This window comes from Scomber scombrus, chromosome 24 (genome assembly GCF_963691925.1).
Source record: "Scomber scombrus chromosome 24, fScoSco1.1, whole genome shotgun sequence".
Lineage (NCBI taxonomy): Eukaryota > Metazoa > Chordata > Actinopteri > Scombriformes > Scombridae > Scomber > Scomber scombrus.
The window spans coordinates 5,501,900-5,526,952 of NC_084993.1; positions in this window are offsets into that span (position 1 = coordinate 5,501,900).

Consider the following 25,053-nt stretch of genomic DNA (forward strand, 5'->3'; position numbering starts at 1 on the left):
CAGGCTCTTCATCTCACCTCAGTTATTACTTGTGCTTCGGTAATTCCTTATCGCCCTATCAGGCTGGCAGGCTCTGTTCATTCTGTTGGATTTTTGTCTGTAATTATTATCGCATCTCATCCAACAACCGCTCTGTGTTGCAGGCAGCGACTGGATTGCTGTGATAGCGTTCGGCCTTGTCTGTCACCTGCCTCGCTCTGTGATTATAGGGCGTGTTTGTGTGGGCAATATCAAATGACCCGATATCGGTGTCGAATCAGAGCTGAAAATGTGATCTCATTCAGACAGTTGTTGCGTTGTAGATTCAAATTCATCTTTAGGAGTAGCCTTTGAGCTGTCATGGAGAAATGTGGAGCGATGTGCAGAGAGGAAACTGTCTTTCCCATCCATGATTATCTTTCTGTTGTCTCACAGTTGACGTGAGAGAATGTTTATTGTTCAAACTACCCGAACAGAAAAGTGTGGCTCGTCCTACCCCATCATCTCTGATGTCATGCCAAGATGTAGCACGACTCCACAGGGAATCAATTAGAAAAACTGAGACTTTGATACTAAGGAGGATGACGTCTTTTAGGGGTGTGAGAGACATTTCATGGCTCATCCTCGGTGGTGTTAATGTAGAATCAAAAGCTGCAGCTATAAGCCTGTAATTTCCACCGCCTGTCGATGGAGCATCACAAAAACAAGTTTTTTGTTGTCATGGTTTTTTGGCAAGGCTCATCTGTTGTGCCAAAAGTTAATCAGACAATCAAAGAACATAGGTATAAATTATTTTAATTGATTTTCACATCATACATACTTATTTCTGTTAATCTGCATCTAGCTGCTTTCAATCTGAACCAACATGTTGCCTTAATGGAAGCAAACATCCCTGTGTGTGTCACTTGTATCGAGTCCAGCAAGTTTTCTTTAGAGAAATAAAAACTAATTTGTGCAGCAAATATCACCTACATCCCAGGTCCACGTTGGGATGCAGTGACAGAGGCTGACAACACGTACTGTGAAATGATAGCACCGGAGAAGCAACTGGCACCTAATGGTTTGTCCTCCCTCATGTAAGTCATATTATTAGCCAGTTCAATGGACTGGTTAATGACATAGTGGTCTATTACACTCATGTCTGTAAACAGAGCCACGTGTTGCTGGTGCCAAAAATCTGCCCATCACAAGTTTGCCTTTATGACTGGAGTCTTCTTAAAGAGCTGTGAGCATGTTTCCAGAAATAAAAGAAAAATAAAACAAAGGGATCCGACATGTTGGGCAGATTAATTAATGGATAAAAAACTAAGCCGATTTGAAGCTTGTTTTATATTTGAAAAAGTGTTGTTTTTACCTATGTATGCGTGCGGAAACTGAAGGCATCACTTATAACTGAACAGGTTGGACTGTTTTTTCAGCACCAGCTTGAAAGATATTTATAACACAATATTTCCACACGTGTTAATAGGTTGGAAATCTGTTGTCTTAAGATACATGGATTTTGTTTTGTGCTTGATTTCTTCTTTTATTTAGCATGTAGACTGAAGAACAAATGGTCAGAGCCAAAAGGAGCAATTATGGAGCCTCCACAAAGCATTTCAACTTAAATTACTGGTTAATAATCAATTGCTGCCACTGTATATATTAATTATGAAACAGGTTTTACATTAAAATACCAATCTAACTAATGTTGTACAAATGATTCTGTTCTCATTTTAATAAGAAACTAAGAAGCTATTTAAGTTTTTAGTTTTAGCAACTAGCTGCTGAGTAATTGTACCAGACAGGCTCACATTTGTAGATATCTGAACAAATATTGAATTAAAGTCATATTTGGATTTGTCCAAAACTGAGAAAATACCTCTAAAATGAATCCATCAGACCCACTCAACTTCAGCTGCATTTTTTAGTGCTTATTAGCAAATGTTTAACACTTGAGACAGATGTGTGGAGATAAATGGTGAAAAAATTGCAGATTTGAATATTTTAAGTGCAACTAAAGCCTTCAACCATCACGAACAACAGTTAAATCACATTTTGTCTTAATGTCTGGAAAACTATCTGGACAGCCATATTTTCATTTTCATTTATACCTGTAATTTATTAATGAAAAAATAGAAATGAAAGTATATTGCATTCCTTCCCTTGAAATGAAATGTACTCACTCCTGTGCCAAAAAAACATCACAGATTAGATTTTTAAAAGCGTATTTTCAACAAGTTCTCCCAAAGGGAGGCATCCACCCCTGGAGCATCTCAGTCTGAATGTTTTTGTGAAGACTGTTTTCATTGCACTTTTTCTTTATTAGACAGTTTAACAATAAAGAGAAGCTGAAAAGAGGGGAAGTAACAAGCAATAAATGTTCAGGCTGGTTTTAAAGTCTGCTTTTAGATGGTAGTTGCACTGTCCAGATGTTGCCTTTTAAGACACCTGTCCCAATGTTGCTATTCTCTATGTCTATGTGAAATCAGAGTATTAGTCATGTAATACTCCATAAATCACATTAATAAGTTCTCAAACTTTAAAAGCTGACTTAACATTAAATCTCTTCGGCCACTCTCAATTTACAGTGTGTTTTATTGTGGTTTGCTTGCCATTTACAATATGTAAGGCCATTTAAAAATTGTATCCTTCACAATGGAGGTGATCTATCACCTCTGGCTCATTTTTAATCCCAGGTGACTGAAACATCTGTCAGGATGACTGAATGTCGATAGAGCGGTACAGCAAGGAGAAAAGAAGTGAAAGGAAAGGAGGAGGAGGATGCAGATCCGGCCAGGAGTGATGACTTTGAGACAGCCAGAATCTCATCTAGATATGATGAGTATCACTCACCGGCAAGCTTATGTGTGTGTGAGATAGTAAGGCACATAGTAACTTCGTACAGATCCTCATTTTTCTAGCTGATGGATGCTTTTATTTGTAACGATATCCTGGGTGCATGTTTTAAGGTAGCACCAACATCTCTGGCAGAGACAGTAACATACTTTATCCACTGGTGGTAATAAAGTGTATGGGACCAACATAATGCAGGACAACAATCCCACCACCACATCATGGTGTGTTCGAGGGCAGCAGTACAACAGAAGCTCATTCAGGAAAGTGTGCCTTTTCTCATCTTTAATAGACAAGGTTATCAGATATTCATGGAGCCTAATTAAACAAGCACAGCCTTTGTTCAGTCCCACAGCACATTTCTTAGTAATGACATATAGACCTAATTAATTTTTGGTTTATTGGAATATGCTCTCTCTAGTTCATTAGCTGCCTACCTCTCTGCTTTTCCAATGTTAGGCTTATGTGTGTAACTTTTTTCTCTCTCTCATCTTTCCCTTGTTTAGTTTCATTCCAGTCTGTGAGTTTTTACATTCTCAGATTTCCATTTTCGCAAACTTAAGCTGCGGGTTTTAGCCTATATGTAAGAGAAGGGAGCAATGGAAATTGACTCAACTTTTACCGACCAGCTAAATCCCCCGAGTAGATCCACAGACCTGTCAAGCCTCATATCCCGAGGAATTATGTTCCCATTGGACGATTGCTAAATGCCAAATCTTCAGTGCCAATGCAGAGAGGAGAGTGTTCTTTATGTAGAGAGGTGGCCTGGGTGGTGGATAGGCACGTGCTGCATTTGACTTGTGAAAGAACAGAGTTTGCATTACATATTTGCATTGAATGTTGTTTGTTTTGTAAGTTTGTATTTCCCTTACATAAATCTACTTTTTTATCACCTAACCTAAACCATAGCCAAACCTTAAAGATTGTATGAGTACCCATTTTAGTTTGAACTCACCCACTGTAAAAATTCAAACCCTCACTCCCCTGATACTACCACAACTGCTACAACTGGGTAGAATGTGGTGTTGCCTTATACTTCAGAGATGTGGAGTAGCAGAAAAGGTTGATTTGATCAATTTTTCATAGTTAACTTTTTGGTGGAGGGTCTTGAGGACTAGAATACAAAGAATACGGAATAAGAAGCCCCACTAGATTTAAAAATACATTTAGAAAAACAGATAGACAGTGATGCATAGCATTGATGAGCTACAGTCTGGCTGGCTCTGTAGCAGCCTAGTGTCATTAGCATGTGATTTAATCAAGGTAAACATGGTAGACGGCTTTGTGTAATGGCGCTGCGCTCTTGCGGCTGCAGATTTATCAACATATCTGTCCTGCTGCCTTCAGATGCTGCAGGGATTTTAATGAACTGAAGGAGAGTTATGAAGCCACCGTGGATAAGAGATACCGTAAGCATCATCTATATCGACCGTATTAAGCATTCTTCTGTTATTGCTGAGCATATGTATTGAGTTTGCTCTTGCTGTAAATTAAAATCACCAAATTGCCTGCCGAGTGACAGCACGTCGGAAACAGTTGTGGTTCTCAGACGTCTGTTCTCAGTCAGTGGAAAGACTGAACGGTCCAAACACTGTCAGTGAATCTGATCCAGGGTTGTCTGGCAGTAGGCTTTGGCTGGTCAGATGGCTTTCTTTGCCAGAGAAAGCTTAAAAATCACTGCAGGCTATTATCAGTTGTTATCTTCTCTTTTAGTTGGATGTGATGTCTATTAAGTGCCAGCTTTATAAGTTAAAACACAAAAAAATACACTCTTAGGAGAAATGATTCATGCTTAAAAGGTAAAGGGAAAAGGCCTCATAAATAAGAAGGCCGGCTCTGATTACTGCTGTCATTTACAATTAATTGGATAAATGCTTTTCTGCCTGTTTAACAGTTTAAGTTGACATCATAATCAAGTAAAAGCAGATTTTTTTTTTTTTAACTTTAATCCAATATTTAAAACAACCCAAAACAAAAGCTTGTACATGAAATAACAAATGACTGTCTGTTAGCATCATTAAAAAGATAAATCATATTTGTTACTGTGCTGTAAAAGCCTGTGAATGCTGAGGTACGGTCCTCCCATCTGCTCCAACACAAATTATGCTGCAGGCTTTTAGATTTGTCTCCAATTACCCCTCGCACACCTGTGGAGTATCTGACTCTTTGCTCCTTTGTATTATAAATTCTTCTGGTCAAACTGCCCAGTGTCATAAAAAACAATTTGCTTGTCCATTTGAAGAAACGCCCCCGAACAGACAACGTTAAAATTCAAATTACACTCATTGCCACAACCTGCTCTCCCTCGCCATATCTCCAACCGCTTGCATAATTGATTAATAACAGTAATTGCTAATACATAATGGATAATAGTGGTAAAATGATGATTAGCAGTGAGAAGGCCGCCAGCAATTGCTCCCATTCAACTGTCAGTGCAAAGGATTTGATTGGCTGTGGATACAAAGACTTTAAAGCACCTCTCATGTCACATTTAATAAGAAAAAAAGTCGATTTTAACATGATTGCCTGGTTACCATTTTGTAAAATCTTACCTGTGCAATCAATCACTAAAAATAAAGATAATACAAAAGTCAATTATCCATTTACAAGTATTTACAAACTTCTGGAAAAACCTGCAAGTGGTAAAAGAAACTCACTGTATTAAACAATTAGAAAAACTACTAAAAATTCTGAGGAACAGAAGTCGGGATCATGTAGTTTGGGCAAGAATTTATAAGACTGCGCTGTGTCTCTGCTGTTTTATTTTTTACTCACTTTCCTGTAAAACTAGCAAACCGGAGCGGCAGTATTATCCGAGCCTTATTAGCAATCCAAACAGAATGCTGCACGCTGCCCCATGCACCTTTTTAAAAGTTGTTAAAATCCCAATAAAGGTGAGAGGAAACACTGCCTGAATGCTTAAGTGGCCAACCTGGACAGACACCTGCATCTATTCCTGTCTTCTTTCACTTAATTAAGATACAGATGTCGGTTAATGAGAGCGGACGCCGCTAATGAGTGATGCTAAATCCAATGGGTCACAGTTGGCAGTGCCACATGGGCTGCTTTTGATCATGCTGGCGAGTGTCTACCCTGCCTCTGGAATTAAACAGAAATGATATGGAGGCCAGACTATTTATTTAATCATTTATTTATTCATTGTTTGTCTTGTTTCATTTTCCTCCTGCTGCTTTCTCTTTTTTTTCAGGTTCAGTCATATTTCAGTTTGTGGCTTTAAATTGCAGCTATTTGCCATGTTCCCAGAGTTAAATACCATTTAAAATAATTATTTTTTCACCAGAACTCCTCTCCTGCTACTACATTCGAGCAGCTTTATATGACAGGATTGAAAAACTAATTTCACCTCTCACACACAACATCAGCATTAAAATGACTTTTCCCTTTTAAAGCCAAGCGCAGCACTTTTTCTGGCAATGCTTCCCTCTCTTACAACTGTGTGTTACTTTACTTTTTTAAATGGAAAAACAGTAAAGTTGATGTAAGTATTACATTAAATTGCCTGTAAATAGTCGTGCGAATGCATGAAGCTGAGCCCTGCAGAGTTAAAGTTAGATAAATGAGGAATTTATTTTAGGGAACGGACCGTTTAAGCCCATGTTTGCACACTTCTCTGCATTCCAGTCACTTCCACACTGAACTAAACTGTGAGATGGCATCACGATTCACATGGCATCCTCTGAAGCACACGCACAACTCCAACCAAGCTGGAGAGTTCTGGCTAATCCAAGACCTTCATAAAGCATGTGTTGGGCCTTAGCGACACATCTGTCATTCTGACGTCTGCTAGCATGGTCTGGACTGTCGTTTTCTAATCCATCTGTGCTCTGCAGAGACAGTTTGCTGCCAACTGGATCTTCACTAAGCCGTTGGAGAAGCTGAGTGAACGGTGGCTCCTGCCAACTTACTGAAAGTTTTTATTTATATCTCACCGTTTATTTGACCATCATTTACTGACGTTTTTTTCCTGTTTACAATTTTTTAACCCACCTGGTTAAGTTAGCATGTTCACAAATGTTTTCTCTGATGAATCAGATGCTTATGCTGTTTGCTTTGATGTTGCCAGCCGATCAGGAGTCCATGGAAAGAGGCTAACTTTAATCCCAAGCACCAAAGGCAGAATAAGGCCAATGACTTTGATCTCTCTCATGCAAAAAACAGTAATTTTCCACTGCAATGCCACCGCGCTGGTAATATTGGATTAAAAACTCCCTCTTTTCTTCTGCTGTCCACTCATGTATGGCCTAAGGTGTGGATGAGGTCTGTCAGGGACACTCCGGCGTTCTGCACAATGGAGATAGAGACAGAAAGAGAAAAAGAGGCAAGCGGTTTTGACATATCTTCTCCGGTGCCGTGGTGAGCCAATTCAGCGCAGCAGAACGACAGTTTCATGAGAGTATAAGAACTCAAACAGGAACAGTTTGCTGATGGACAAGCTGTGGGGGTGATATTGCACCTCTTTAAGGCTCTACCTGTTTACATGCATCAAACCAAGTGGTATGTTTAGGGATAAATATCGTAATAGCAAGTTAGATGCAGAGAATGTGTGTATGTGCCTCAGGTGTATGGCTGGTTTTCTAAAGGGCAGTTTTCCTGAGCAATCAGAGGTCAGCGAGCTCATTCACAGCCACTCAGATGCCTGTGAAAATGCAGCATCAATTACACAGCAGGCAAAGTCACAGGGCCATCACAGTGTGAAGTTCAGATAATGAGTCATTACCAAAAATTAACAGCCGTGGTGATGGGCCATATAATAGCAGATGATAGATCCAGTAATGGGTTTCCAACAAGTGTTCATATTGTCATAACCAGTATCATTACCACAAGTGCTTCTTGGACATCTCAACCCTCGAAAACTGGTCATGTGATATCTGTGCTGCAAATGGCACATTTTTACACTTCTCTGCTATTTGTAGGCTATCACTGGAGATCAAGGTTCTTCACCCCTGAAATTGATTTCAATGACGCATCTAGTTTTCACTTCAACATGTGTCAAAGTCTTTTATAGAGCCTCGAGTGTTTGAAAGCATTACAGATGTCATTTTTAAGATTGAAAAAATATCACTCAATATCCATTCTCCCATTATTTTAATTTACATGAACACATACCACACATTTTGATGAGGATACCTTTCACTTTTTGCTTGAATACTTGTGATCAAGATACATGATGTCCTCAGAAGGGGATTTTACAGTTGAGCAATAAAACATAATGTGCATGCAGAAGATTTTTGGTTTAATTCCTCTCCACATACCTTTCATATAGGCTTAGTGGTCTCGATGACATACATTTTGCCAGCTGCTCATGTTTGTGTCCCGCCCCGAAAATGATGACCACTTAGACTGCACACAGTTGCTATAATCTTTGCTTTTTTCTCCTGAATCACCGGGTAATTTTACCTCCTTAGACCTGCTGTAGCAATTCAAGTAAGTCTACGTAGGGAAAAATGGCTTTGACCAACATGTACACATACGCAAACCTGCTATGACAGTCTGCCAGATCGGATGATTGTGTCTTGTTTAGCTGGAAACTACAAATAAAGGAGCTGTTCTTGTTGTTGAGAGATTGCCATTTTCTTTTCAAGTGTGCATGTACAGACCGACGTGTCAGCTGTGTGTTTTAGTTCATCACAGTTCCAAATCGCACTGTAGCTACTTTTTTTTTTTTTTTAAGATTCATGTACAAATTCCTCTTTCCTTCACCTTTCCAAGCATTTACCTAGCATCTTTTTTGAATTTTAACCCTCTGTCAACATATTTGCTCATACTTTTCTTCAAAGGCTGGCACCGTTAGTGGAGGTTGTGCTTATCATTTAAATACGCCTTTTATCATCCTCTCATGCCACCACATCTGACAGGTTTGGGATGCTTAAATCAGATTCCACGCTGATTGCTTATGTTATCACACCTTCAACACCAGATATGTAACATGTCACCGTCGCACAGTGATCAAAGATCTACATGAATTTGGCACATTTAGACATAAAATCATGTGAGCAGATGGAGGCTTGGCACGAGAAAGTTATGTACGTCACAGTAAAGACGCTGATATTTTCAGGCTACATGAAGCCTGTGATAAAGTGAAATAAAATGTTTATCACAAGCTACCATGGAAAGCTTGTGGTTTTGATAGTCTACTATGGACTGTGGTGCTGCATCAGTTGCACAGAAAATGACAAAGATTGTGCTTCAGAGAAGAGGAGACTGAGAGGCTTAACCTCTGACACGGCTGAGGTTCAGAGAATCTCTCTTCAGGGTGAACGACTTCTCCTTGTTTGGGGCTGAATGAGAGACTCTGGACGGCCGAAGCAACACCAGTGCAAAGGGGAGAGGGAAAAAAGTCAAAAAAAGACAAGTATTAGGAAATTGGAGTGACAGAGTTTGAGACAGTGAGGTGCGAGAGGTGTGAGAGGTGTGACAGAGAGAGCGGCAGAGACGGAGATCAGGTCACATTTCATCACTGTGTGGACAGTGGAGAAGAGGAGGGGGCGGGTGTTGAAAGGCCATCAGAAAGACCATGAAAGATTGTCACTCCCAAGCTTAAAAAGGAGATTGTCAACACTTGGTTTTGGAAGGCGATAAAAAAAATGTGTATCAGAGGCAAAGAAAATTCAACATCATTCTAATTAATGTTAGATATTTAATCTGCACACTGTACAGCTTTCATCAATATGTGTGTTATCTATCTCTTTGGACTTTCCATTCAAAGACAGCACAGGCTTTAAATTTATCGCTGTCCGATTCCATAGCAACCAATTTCTCTGAGTTGTCCAGTAATCTTGAACGTTTCTGATCTCCCACAACACCATATCTGCCCCAATCAATCACAGTGCATGGTTTGGTCCCAGATCCTGCCTTAAAGATGGATGAATTCACTTTCCTTTGCACCCTTTGAGATATGGTGCATCCAATACTACATGTAATACAGCGATCGATGAGGCACAAACACACACACACACCGATATACACTCACTTCTTAGAATGAATCTGTATGACCCGCAGCAATCAAATACATTCTGGGTAAAGAAACCGAAGTGTTTGGATTGTTCTGAGCAGTGTCTTGATTTTTTGACTGAGCTGTCTTTCTTCTTCAGTGGAGCTGGATTGGCAATGACAAGAGGCAATTTGTTGGCGAGCAGCAGGTGGTTGGGTTAATTGCCCACGGTACTGGTTGAAGAGAAAGTGTCTTGCTGAGTGTGGAGTGCCTTCTGCACTGGCAGAACTCGAGTCCGGATAAAGAACAGCAGTAAGCATATTGTCATCTCCCACCTCGCCACCCTAATCAACGCTGCTATGCACTCCCATTGTTCAACCGAACTGGCTCACTTCCCAGAGGAATTTGCGCTTTCTCTCCTCCTCGCTATTCTTTTTCTTATTTCCCAGTGCCACCCACATCCCCTTCTTTTCAATTCCTTTCATCTCCAAATTCACTTCCTTTCTCTATCTCTCTCTTGCAAATGCCGCTCGATCTGCCGCCCCCCCCCCGTCTTTAGCATTGAACTCCCATTTCTCTGGATCAATCCTCCCATCTCCCTCTCTTTTTTTACCTTTCCTCCTTCATCTGTCCTCCCTATGCACCTTTCCCTCATTTCCTGTTATGTCTTCCCCCATCTTACCGATGCCCTTTCTCCCTCTATCTCTTACTCTTCTCTCTGTTTTTTTCTTTTTCTTTCCCGGAAGAGCAGGATATTGATGTAAACACACACAGAGCGCTGAGTGGTTCTTAAGCTGCTCTGACTGATCCGCAGGCCTCCCTCCATTGTCCCGGCAACTGTAGGAAGAGACTTGATTTCCAATAGGCTTATCCCACCAGTCGTCCCAGTGCCGTATCCATAAAAAGATGGTAAGGGGTTTGATTAGATGGCTGTAGGGCTTGGCTGGACTGAGCATGCCTGGCTGTCAGTGTCACGGCTGCACAGTGGTAATGGATCAAAGAGATGTGGGTGGCGTGTAAGAGGCAGCGCTGTAATTAAGTGTTTGAGACCATCTTGGCAAAAATAGAAGTGGAACTAAAAGGAGGGCTTTATGGTAATGGCCAATGAGGAAAGCAACACAGCCCCACAAAATTACATGAAATCAAGTCGGAAGTCTGATGCACTGTGGACATGAATAATGTGGTGAGACTGCTCCTTCAACACGATATGATTATGTGACAAAAACATGAAGTGGAGACATTTTAACATGTTTAAATCTGACCTCATCATGAAAATTGGTGCTTTGTGAAACACTTGAGGAAGATTTTGATATTGAGTCTATGTTGTTGAGAGGTTTTGAGTGGTTGGGGGGGATCTATATTTTACAGGGCTGTCATGTTATCTTCCGCTAACTTGAACAAAGTAGTTTTTGTTGCCTAAAGCTAACCAAACATCCCCTATTAGGGTGGATCATCAGAAATAACTGATATGAATTGTTTTTGGAAAGGTCACATGGGTATTTTTTGATCTGTTATATCATTTAGGCATTTAGAGGATTTGGAGAAAACATTAAGCAAATGAAAGTTTTAGGCATGTAATACCTATGTGATGAATGCTAGAATTAAAGTAAGATAAAAGATTCAAGCTTTATTGTACATACAGCAACATAGCGGGTTGCAACATTAAAGGCATTTATCATCTTCGAGGTCTGTTTCCAATTAAAGTACTATAAGTAAAGTCAAATATTTACAATTGTTACAAAAGAGAAAGATAGGAGAGAGAAGTAGAACATTATAAGAATATATAAAAATGTCCATTTATTACATTGTGCATTGGCTATGCAGCATCTGTATACCCACATACAAGAATTTGTTGTAGCACCACCAAAGAACTCGCTTTGTCTACTGTTCACCCACCTAACTGCTTTGAACAGAGGCAAGAATGTGTCGGTCGATGCATAATGATGAAATGCAATATTCTCTATACCAGCAGTGACAAGTACACATAATTCAAAAGCTTTTATAGGCTTAATAGGCATCAAAAATTCCATTGACATTGCTAAACAAACGTTTAAAAAGTTGTACATGCTTTAAAGGTAAATTTGAAAGCAGGTAATGTGGAATCAACCTTGATAGAGTTTTGTGGAATTTGTATTAAAGATGTGCCCACATGATTGTAATTTTCAGAACTTGTTGGACTATAATTTTCATCAATTATATTCTCTCATACCTCAGTTGTAGCTGAATCAAAGTCCTCATGATTCAACTTTAAGGTCAGGCAGTTAAACGTTTTGGTTAACTCCTCAAATGCTCCTATTCTAAGTACAATTTCCCTTTAATTGTTAGAAATGAAAGTCATTGATGTATGTTGATGTTGCAGCTATCACACCTTACATTACGGACATTTTCACACCTGCCTTGTTTACTTCGACTGAATCAAACTCTAGTGCATTTTCCCCATTTGGTGTAGTACATTTTGGCAACAAAAAGGCCTTGTATTCAAAATTAAGTTCGGTGAATATTAAATTATATTGCATGCAGGAGGAGAGGAGGTGTAAGTTGAGCTAAAGAAGGGGAGAGGTTGAACTCACACACTACGTTGATCTAAGTTCAGTACAAGCAAAGCCTGTGTCTTAAACCTTTTCCTTGTAATTGTTTCCATATTTCTTCTATTTCAGTTAATTTAGGAGATCTTAAAGGAGTATATGTATATGTCTTCATTTACGCTTTTTGACTACTACAGTATCTCAGCTGCAAATTCTTTCTAACCCTACCTGTGGATGTTTGCCTTTATCAAGAGACAATATAAAGTCACACTCTGCCACTGACTGTCTATAAATAGTGCAGACTGGAAATGTATTTCAAGGCATATCTGCACGGTGACATTTCTTTTTACAGCACATGGGATTTGTATTGATGTTGCTGATGTGTGTTTGTGTGTGTCCTTTATTTTCTTTTTTTTATTTAACACTTTGTCTCTGTATTTTTCTCCCCAACCTTTCTCTTCAAAGTGGAATAAAAGGCATCCGTCATGCCTGACGATCAAAGAGCAACAACCAAAGCGCTGGCTCTCTCTTGTGCCGCTGTCATTTTCACTCTTTTAAACAACATAACAACAGAGACCTTCAAAACTCACGGCCACTCTTGATGAACGCGGAGTTACTTCACACGGTCGACGGGGGAGATCTTGGCCTCGAATCAGGTTTTGCTTGTTGTCTTAGTGTTTTGATATGAATGTGTCACAAAGTTTGAGGTGACATAATTGATCCGGTAAGATCACAGTCATTCAATTCATTTTGTCTGCCAAGGATAAAAACATACAGCACAAAACTGACTGATGTCGTGACAAAAATGCTTTGACAGAATTGTCTTAAAATGCTAAAAACACACATATTCAAAGCAGTACTGTCATAGTTAATATAATTAAAAATGTTAATGTTAATCGAAACTGTCTGCTATTGTTTTTAATCAGGTGGAGGTTTAAAATGTTGACATGTAAACCCTCTATGAGCCAACAAAATGATATAAATAACACAAAATGAGCAAATTGCTAATTTGTTGCACTCATTAAATGACATTGAATGCCCCACAACATCACATGATCACACCAGAATCCATCTCATCAAGCTTGTAGTTATGTGCCTGTGTCTGAATCACCAGTATTTCAGACATAAAAAGCGTCCTATAAGGATTTTCTCATGATCTTGTGAATCCAGCTGCCTCGCAAAGTAAGACGGTGATAGACAGATGGTTCATCCAATCACCTGCCAAGTTTTTTTTTGAAAGGGCCTGCCCTTTTCCAAACAGTTTCCAAGGACGACTTCTCAGATGGTTCTGTGTAACAAACCATCTGGCTCGTCAGGTTAGTTGATTAGGAGCTGTATTGTAAATGAATTTCTGCTGAGACGTCCTGCTGTCGTTTGCAAGTTGATGAGCTGTAGAAAAAGAAAAATCCAATTTGTTGTCCAAGTGGTAGAAATTTCACACTAGTTTTCATATGAGGATTTTTTGAGGGTCTTCTGATAACAAAATACGACAAATCCATGTCGAGACATCATGCAACGGAACACTAATACATGCTTAACTTAATCTTATTATGAGAAATACACAGAATTACAAACCAGAATGGAGCATTTTTTCTATTTTTCTGCAATGACTGACTGTTACTGTGTTAGAGAAAGCCTGTACACTCAAATATACAGTTAATTAAAGCAATATCACTTCCATATATCTGAAACTTTGTTGGAGGAATGAAAAGCCACAGGAAATGTAATCCTTTGGTGTTTTGATTTCAACAAAGTGTTAAATAGATTGATAATGACAGTCTGTAAAAAGCACAGACTTGCATGTCATATATATTGATTTCTAAAGGGGAGCACCTGACTGTGATGGGCTGAAACTCCTGTCAATCAAACTTACTGCGAAATGTATTATTTAAAGGACCAGTGTGTTGGATTTAGAGACATCTAGTGATAAGACTACCCTTCTCCTTCCAAGCAACCTTTCTTTGGCTGTAAAACTCACAAACAATGCAAAAGGCCCTCTATAGAGACAGTGTTTGGTTGAATGAGTAATGAGTTGCATTACTACAACACGTACTACATCTTACCCTTACTCCAACAAATCCCACTCTTCATGCCTAAACCAACCCAACCAATAGAGGCAACAAGAGCTGGCCAATCAGATACAAAGTTGGGTAGGTCATGACTTGGCCATCCTAGGAAAAATATTGCAGTCTAAATAGAGAGCCATGACCCACTCCAGATGTGGATAATTGGGCTCATCCTAAGGTAACAGAAACACAACTATTCTTAGTTTCAGGTGATTATAAACTAATTAAAACACAATGATGAACATTACATTCAATTTCTGCCCATAGATCCCCCTAAATCCTTCACACTAGTGCTTTAAGCCATATGAATATCACAGGTCTTTTAAATCAGAATTTAAATGAGCTAATAAGATGACAATTGTTTTAACAAAAAAAAAGAAGATTTTTTTATCCTCTAATCTTCTTTCTTAAAGCCAGCATGTAATGGCCACTAGCTTCAGCATTAAATCTTAAGTCTTAAACCACTGCTTACTTGTGACCTGGGAATGGGAGCCTCCGTCATCTTCCTGGATAGGAGACGCCTCATTGCAGCATTAACTCAACCACTCAGAAGGGCTTTGTTTTTATTGGCATTTATTGTGCACTTAACACTATGCAAGCTGTGGAAGCCGGTGACGCAAATGAATTGAAGATCTATCAGCAAATATGTCTGATCCCATTTTTGAGGTTCCATCATTCTGCACCGTGTCTCACAAGCCAGTACATAATTCGCCTGTAGTGCTAGGTAGTAGTTTTTGAAGCAAGTGGTTGTTGAAAAGGTTGTTTTGAAGCAATATTTTAAAATTCCATGCTGTTTAAGTAAGGTTCAATCATTACATTTTGGTCATCGGGTCAGTAACCCGTTGTGGTAATGCAACTCATTACTTGTGGAGGATTTCCTGGCGTCAGTGAGGCTGTCAGTGGTGGCTGTCGGTGTCAGAGGAGGATGTGGATTTTTTGCAGCCGTGAACATGAATCGTCCATACAGCGAGGAGCCGGACTGTCAGAGATGCATCAGAGAGGGATTGTGTAGCTCTGACGGCGACACAGAGGATAGAGACATGCTTGAAAGGTTGAGGTATTGAATTTTACTTCCTGACAGCTGAGTGACCTTTCAGCTCTCAAGGGGGACGAGACAGAGATGGATTTCGCAGTCGTCCGCCTTGCTCTCCGCTGCTCCTCCCACAGGGTTAAGAATTAATGCTTCTTTCTACCTCTCTGCTGAGCAAGGAGACTCGAGCTGAACTGCATCACCAAGCATCCAAGTGCAATGTGCCGACACACAAAGCAAAGAAAAAAAACCACCTCGTAATCAAGTGATTTTTCACATGTAAATTTGAGCAATTGAAAGGAGAATTAAAACAGCACAAGTTGTACATTTGCATCGCGACAGCTGCTGAGAGGAGCTTGGCACAGTGCTGAACCTGGCAGCGTCAGGACAGTTCAAGAAAGAGGCCGACGCACCCACACAGCAAATTGCACCCTGCCCTCACCAATGCCCTGTATCCCTCTTCACACCTTAGAAGAACTGCTATTCATAAATATATGCAGCATGACTGTGCCAGGTCCCATGCTAATGCACTGAATACCAATGAGATTCGTCTTGACTCAGACTGCGAGGCAGCTCTCTTCTTCTTTGGTGCCTCTGGGTAGAATTTACAATCTCACATCCCCCTTTCTGTGGCTGTAAGGTGAAAGTTACAAATCACGGTTTCATCTGACGGCCGCACTAACTCTCCACAGGATCACCTGGTGTCTTTAGGAGATACGAGATAAGAATACACCTCAATGAGCTGACTTGTTTTATCTCGGCTGTAATGTGTCTCTTCTTTAAAACCGACAGAATGAGCTCAAAGCTGGGTTTTTTTCCCACCCCTTAAAGTTCATTGACACTTGGCTTTAGTAGTGCTGTCCGCCTTTGTTCCTGCGGAGTGTGCGCAGGGGGGAGTTTAGAGCTGCTTAGGCGGTGTGGTCACGTACCGTTTAGTCTTCTTGGCAAAGTGACCAAGTGCTGAGAATGATAGAGTTGAAATGACAGCGAGTGATTTCATTCTCCATCTATCTTTCAAGACATCACAGGCAGCAGCCAATGGTGTGGCGCCCGTCTATGCTCCATTACTCCAACTGGCCAATGAACCATCTACATGAAGGGCCTCATTGATTCCTCTTTACTCATGCTTTGTGAAAATATACAGAGTCATGGTGAGTTAAATACTGATACATCAAGAGAAGGTCTGCTGGACAAAGACAAAACCAACCAGCGGGAACGTCATAGTGCAGAAGAACCTCAGTTCATAATGTGTTTGTACTTTTTCATTAAGGATTTAATTGGTAGAGCATTGAGGTCATGGCTAACGCTTCAGAGTTTTGCTCAGGGACACTTCAGTAGGAAGGATGCTTGCCAACTCAAAGGACTGTGCCCAGTTAGAGGACACTCCCTTCTCTCTCTGAGCCACCCTGCTGCAGTATTTACTATTCACAGTATTCAGAGCATTCACCATACATTTTTCATGAGCATGTCAAAATATTGTTCTGAAAAAGCACTTCTTTATTACATACCTTGTATTTATGTGAAGATACTGTCTACTGGCCTATCTATAATGTATTGAATAGATTTTCACACTAAGAAATGCTGCATAAAATCCTTGAGACACCTGCACTCATCCACTAATGTACCATTCATATTATATCAAGAGCAGAATGACATTGTGTTGCCACAGCTTAGCAACAATGTCAGTAAAATACCTTCATATTATTGAAACTTTCAATTTAAAATCAACCACCAAAGGAAAGCAGTAGTTGTCACTCACTTTCCGAGAGTACAGCAGTATTATTTAATTGACCTAAGATTCTTCCTTTTATTAAGTTCTCAGATATTAATGTCCAATATCCAATTTCAAAACCACAACAAACTCATGTTTATATAACTTCTCCTGTTGCTCACCATTTTAGAGAAAAGTAACCATTCTTCCCAGTTTCCCAGCTCAAGTGTGTTGGTATAGAAAAAGTGATCCAATCATGATGAGGTGGAAATGGAAGAATACTATTTTAACTTGAAGTTTATTGGGTCTGGATTTTAAATTCCACAGTATTTTGACATATGACTGACATATCTGTAGTATACCACAGATATGTGAGTTTTTCTTTTTTGTGGTCTATGGTGGTTGGAAGTTGGAAGTTGCTTTGAAATTGCCCCACATGGCCCACATTCATATCTGTGTGATTAAATATTTATTCTGTAAATGTAATTATGGGGGGGATTTATGTTGGGAAGGGGGCACTGTGAGGTTTTCAGTGAGGCAGGTCTGAGGATGCCTATGTAGACACTTGGTGCACCTGTTGCTAATAAATTGATTTGACACTCACTGTAGTTAAAATGACCCAACCTTGAAACGGAAGGACTACTGCACACTGAAGAAGGTAGAGCTGAAACATTATGCATTTTACACCATGTGCTCAACTAAGAAAACTGATTTGGGTGTGCAAACCATTTTTTGTGTTTTGACCTTTACATTTGGTGGCACGCACCCTATTCCCCCTGTTTATTTTGGTTGAGTGCAATGTTTTTTAACTTTAATTTTTCTTAATGTCAACAATTCGTATGGAAAGACCAAAAATTGCATCTAGATACTCTCTGACTCCCCGGCTTAGTCTGTGGCATTTAATCCTGACTCTATTAGTTCCTACTGAAAATGTAAATCTTTGAAAACAGGTCACAAATATAACATATCATTTTCTTAGGCACTGCAGTTTTTGGCAAACAAAAATGGTATTAAATAGTGAATTTTGGGGGGAATATGTTCAGCAGTGGAATGATACATATGTGGTGCCTTTAGGGAGAATTTTCTGACTGATTTGTAATCATTTTTGGACAAGAAGTAGACTCTATGGCACTGAGGAATAAACTATATCAGGTTATTGGAACAAACATAATACTTGTGAGTGAAATCAATTCACACTTGGACTTGACAGTGAGAAAAATATAGAATATCACCAGAATTTTCATTTAAATTGTTTATAAATAGTTTTGTTGTCAGCAGAAATACCAGTAAATTGACACTTTTCACATCTCAAGAGCCTAACAAAGACACATTATAGATGTTATGGGTTGGTGCAACCACAAAAACACATGGTTTAGTGGGTGATTTAGAAGCAAGCGATGAGAGTGTACTTCAGTGCAGCCTGTAGTGTGTTTTTTTCCCACTTATTGCCATCACTCCCTTGAGCCACACCCTTAATCTCTGCTGCGTGTCAATGTCAATCCTAGAGTGATATAATGAAAATGCGAGGATATCAAGAATACGACAGCTGGAGGCGCGACTGTTGCCTGTGTCAAGTAAAATACCACCTCAAACAGTCATCGTGCCCTCAAAATAACCTGCCAACCCCTCTGCGACCTGCTCCTCCCCTCAGCTTTGACGGCCACTTACTCGCACCATGAAACATGTCCGATGAAAGGTTAAAAAGAAAGGCTAGGAAGACTGACAGACTGCCTTGGTGAGAGAGGGAATAGGAGGAAGTGGAAATGTTTCAGGGTGTTTTTGTTTTTTGTTATGTGGGTATTATGGTGGTCGTTGGTCCGGAAGGAGCTTGCCTAGATCCTTAATTCCCACATGTTTAGAGAATCTGTGTCAAGACCCTGTTTTCTCTCTTCATTCATCTGTGTCATGGGTTGCTGTGGGTTTTGACGTGCCCTTGTGGTATTTACGAAGGCTACACGAAACCTTTATGCTTATGCAGCTGCTTTCTGTACGGATGATTAATGTAATGAATAAGTCGTGTAATACACATTATTTCATATTTTTGACCTACCTCCCTGTGCTTCAATGCAAGGAACTACATGCAAAGCTTACCAACAGTTTTTAAGAATTTAAGACACCATTTAGGTAATCTATAAAATGTCACTTGTTTTTACTGATATTGTTCTTATCTCTACAAAATACAGAATCCACATCCGAATGCCCCACCCAAAGACTAAATCCACTCAAGAGGAGCATCTTTAAAAGTGAAAGTAAGTCGATACAAATGTATTTTCAGAAAAATATGAAGTAGTAAAAGGCAGGACTGCAGCTAACGAGATCATATCTTCAGTATTGGCTCTGAATTTTAAAGAATTGCAACAAATTGCTGAGGACAGTTTTTATGCTGATTATGACATTTTTAGATTTAGTGGTGGGTTTTTGAAGGCTAAAGCTGTCCATTTTCTATATTTTTTCTTCTTGTCAACAAATATCTTGCAGAAGCAAACCAACCAATAGACTCACAAGTACTGTGTGTGTATCCGGAGTCTGATATATCTTTGTTCTTCTGTGCTGTAAACCTCTGTTGTACTACAGTTATTTACAATGTCTAATGTAGGACAAAGTCAAAAGGTTGTGATATGTAGCACAACAAGCTAGAACTATTCTGATATGCTGTACTAGATTGAAAATGTGATTATTAGTTGATCTTATTAATAGTCCTTGGAGCCATTTCTAAACTAACACGCTCATACTCATTTTGGTGAAGGAACATGTCATCCAATGAAAATGTGTGGCTCACTGATGTATTTTTTAATAGTTTTGGACAACAACAGAGCTGTTTGGCACAGAAGAATAAGATATATCAGGCTTTAGATTCACACACACACACACACACACACACACACACACACACACACACACACACACACACACACACACACACACACACACACACACACACACACACACACACACACACACACACACACACTTGTAAGTAGGAGATAAGCTAATTGTTGGTTTGGCTCTGCACATGAGATTTGTCGAAAAGAAAGAAAAATATAGAAAATCTCCAGCTTTATCCTTTAAGATTTTACTTTTTTAAGTTCACTTTGGTGGCTCGACAAAAATATATTTCTAAATCATGGCTGCAACCCTGCAAGAGAATAAATTCCCCAGCAGTAAACAAGGTAGTTTAACTGTAGCACCACCTGAACTAGCTCCAATCTCAGAGGTCTTAAGGCTGAATCACTCACCACTAAATCACAGAATTTGAACCTGCTGTCACTCCTCAACTGGTATTTTTCCATTTTTAGTATTAAAGTAGCAGTATATGAGTCTTTCCCTTTTCTGAATTGCTTTATTACTCAAATTCAAACTTAGAGGTCATGAAACATCTCAACATTTTGAATACGTCTCTGAATGCTGAATGCTGTCCATCTCTTAATTTTCTGTGGGGAATCTTTACATTCTTCCACAGACAAAGCTGCATCAAAAGATAAAGCCTTGTCTGGAGATAACATTGATTGACAGGTCTTTTAATTAACTGACAACAACCATTTGAGTTATTAATAGTTTTCTGAAGCTGATAAGTTTAAAAAAAACCCACAAACATCCACATCTGATATGATACCTATACATAAACATATGAATTGTAATTCATAACTATATAAATAGGTGAATGTGTCTGGAATATAAGATCTGAATGTATTCATTGGAGCTTAAACATTATGAAAAAAAAAACATTTCTCAAGTATTAAACTTTCATATTTTGATGTTAAAACTTGTTTTTTTTTCTGGTTCTTTGTGACTTTTACTGATCTGAACTCCTTTGGTTTCAAACCAACCATAACAACAGACGCCTTTGGAAAACTCTTTTAAGAATATTACGTAAACTCCCTTCGAGACAATGACAAAATGCTATTCAGTTGTGCTGTGGGTGAAACACAAATTTAAGAGAAAGCGGTTTATGTAAAAATCCCTTGATTTAATTTTTTCTGACTATTGTCTCACATGATGAATGGTGCTGTCTGCGTTTCTTGAACTCTCCTTTGTGACAAGTTTTTTTTCCCCTCCCTGAAGCCCTGAAACATCCGTAATTACATTTCCCCATCTGTCTCCTCACACAATCCCCCATACATCACCATCACAACAATTCCATTAACTCCCACTGTGTTAAATAAAGAGAGAGCAGGGGGAAAAAAGTGGGGCGCATTCATAAACAAATAAGAGATGATGCCATTCAATCGTTTGGAGGAAATGTTTGATGAGGTTAATCCTTCAAAGCCATTTGTTTGGAGATGTTTTGAAAGAGATGCTATCGTAGGAAGAGAAAGAATCAGCGAGCTGTGTTTCAACGTCTGCACCCTCCCACTTCTGCCTCCTCTCTCTTTGTCTCTATGCCCTTGGCACCAGTGAAATTCCCCCCACAAGATGGTGAAGTGTAAAGCAGCAACCACATGGGAAGTAATTATGGCGAACTTAAAGCGTGGAAGTGTTCAAATCGGGAGGCAAAAACAAGTTGATTGAACGACAGAACCAATAATGACCAAATAGTTTCAGACACTAATGGGAATCTCTTGACAAATTAGCGTCAGGGTTTGTAAGCATGGCACAGACACACACATGTAAATATAGACGTTGACACATGTATGTTGCTTGCACAGTACAAACAAGTCTCAGCAGTGTTACACTTGAAATGCATTTATGTTCACACATTCTCTCACTTACTCTCTGGATGTTTCAATAGCACAACACCTGTTATATCTGAAGGTACAAAGTGTGACCTCAGTTATCTGATTGTGTTATGTAAAGGATGCCCTATAATGAGCCCTCAAAGAATTTCTTCAGTAAAATTGAAACATAATACACCTGAAATGAGAACTCCCATCGAGCTCATATATATATTATTGTTCATTATTTTTTCATTTATCACAATATTTAGGGTGCAGCTGGGTTCCTGCAACACAGATTCATGGAGTTACACCCCATCGAGCTCATGGCTGGATTAAGACCTCCAGAGGCGTCCCGGGTGTTTACTATCAAAGAGCCCCAACCTGAAACAGTGCAGTTTGTTACAGGTAAAGCCTTTTCTTGCAGCCTCAGTCAGTAGACATTTCCCTTGTGTTTGCCACTGACACAGAAACTGAGATACCGACCTTGGTTCTGTGTAAACTTTTTCATTTTAGGGCCCACATCAGTCAATAAATCAATTGTAAGTCTTGTTTTATTTGATATGTGTTTTTTAACGATTTTATATTATATTTCTACCAAGTCCGTTCCACTAGATACCACTGAATTCTACACACTGGTCCTTTTAAAAAAGACCATTGTGCCTGTGCTTTACCCTTACAGCACACTGTTATATTTTAATATATAAAAAATAGTGTTTAGTTGAGTAAAGAAGGCTGGAGAGAAAATGCTTTTAGCTTTCTGACCTTGCAGCAAAGGGAATAAAGCATTTTCTATTCACTTTCTAGGCTAAATATTCCCAGTTTAGTCTGTGAATTACAACTGGTCACACAGACTGATAAATTATTCTGGCACAGCGTCAGGTGTGTGATGGACAGATGAAAAGAAATTCAAGCAATATTTGCCATAGAGGAAAAAAGATTTAAAAGTGGGCACAGCATATTTTTAGGAGGTTTTATGTATTTATGTGTTTTTCTGGCTTGGTACTTTTACAACCATTTTAAATCTTTTTAAAGCCACCTCTCAATCCTAAAAGCAAACCATAACCCAGTACTAACCCCAGGTCATGAACCATTTCCTTCATTTTATCTGGGGAAACATTTTTATAGGTACTCACGGGAACATTTTCAAAAACAGCTTCAAAAACACAGTTTAGAAAAGAAGAAAAAAAACATACATCACACGTACTGAGCCACCCACACACACAAACACACACACTTATAAATTCACTAACATGCACAGACTGTGAGCAAGGCTCAGAGACGGATAGTTGGTGAAGACAAGGAGGGATGGGGTACAAATTGGAGACAGATGTACAGTCAGAGCCAAAATCAATAATAAAGACTTTCATTTCCAAACAAGATGAGGCGCCAGGACTTGATGAATAGACAGGGCGCTGATGTACGGATCTTGCCCCGGCACGTCTATCGGAGAGACAGGAAACCTGACCTGCCACCAATGTATGACAAACGACTGACAATGCCAATGCGACATTACTTCCATATTGGTAATCAGATCAGAGTCGAGGGAGAGGAGGGAGTAAACTAAAGATCCATAGGAGACTAGTTTGGTTTGTTTAGTTTCCTAGAGTGTCAGTCAAGCTAAAAGCTAAAAATATGTATTTAACCTTCACATATATAACATTATAATAGCTTTCTTTAAGGAGACTTGTATGTATAATATGCAGGGACCACAGTTTCATTGTTTTCCTGCAGAGCTGACTAACAGAGATTTATATGAGTGAAAGAATCTGTTTTCTGTCCAACAGGATTTATAAAAATAATTCATGAAGCACTTTCTCAAGGCATGGATTTAAGATCACACAAGCAGAACAAAGAGCAATACACAGCAGCAAGCCACCATGCCATATGGACAAAATCAGAATGGAAATAAACACAATATTAGTTTTTTGACCTGTGCCCCGACTTTTCTGATATTTTCAAGTTCCAGGAGGATCAAAGAATTCACAGATGCACAAAACTTTTCTTGTCTACAGTAAAATTGCTACCACCTTTTCACCTCTCGTATATTGCCAGAATCTTATTGGATGCCCGTTGAGGAGGTCAGCGTAATGCATTTCGGAAAATGTGCAGCCACCTGAAATAATGGCCATGCTCTGCACAATGTCTTTTGTGAAGACTCTGTTAGGTTGAATTATATAAACAACGTTGCACAATGCTTTACATTATTTTAAGTCATTATGGTAGAGAAGCTGCTTCTTTCACTCTGTCTGATTGCGCCCATCTCTGACTGTGTGTGTGTGTGTGTGTGTTTCTGTGCGTCTGCAGATTAGAAGTTGGTTCTAGCCTTTCAAAAATTCCGACTTCAAAACAACATTTATTTGAAAGACTGCAGCTAAAAGCATCACATATAATGTTTGGGCATCGGCCGCATCCATTATTAAAGTAAATGAGAAGCTTTTATGTTCTTTAATTGACTTTTTCAGTTTGTAATGCGATTAGTGCGTGCAGTAGCTATTATTATGCTACATTAACGTTACATCAATTTGTGAAATAACAAAGCAGTAACAAATTCATATTTACGGCTGAAAAAGACCATGCCTTCAACCCAGCCCATAGATCACAACCTTCTCTATTGAAGTGTATATATATGTGTAATGTCTACTGACTGCAGTCTTTATTTCACAGATTATACAGATAGAGATCTGTTTGTATTGTGGCAGTGGCACCAATATCCACTCTAATCCTCTGTGCTAATTTATGTCTTTGTGAAACACACAATAGTGGAGATTCAAACATGAAGACTGTTATTTTGAAGGCGTGGTAGAATAATAGCCTGTTTTGTCCATGGTTAATGGAGATTAATAAGATAATTTCTGCAAGCGGGAGGAAATTAATTAATGGTCAATGTACTGACCTTAGTGTTTGCAACCTCTAACCACATTAAACCCCTGAAATTATATTTTAAGAAGCTATTTTCATTCTGTGTATTTAATGATAGGAAATAAGATACCACTCTGTGCACTCCTGAGCATTTACCCAATTCCAGCTTCCTGCTACCAATGGTGTTTTCCCGTTTTACAGTTCCTCCTACTGTTTCTTATTTACCTGTTTGTGTAAATGACTTTTAAGATTTTTTATCCACGGTATAATTATTTCTGTACTGCACTGTTATCGAAATGAAATGTCAGTGTGCAAATGTATTCACATCCTTGTCAACATACAGTACACATGTACATTACATTGAGACATTTGCTCATATATTGATAATATCTGATTAATATAAATTGCGATTTTCACATAGCCAACAAAATGGATAATAAA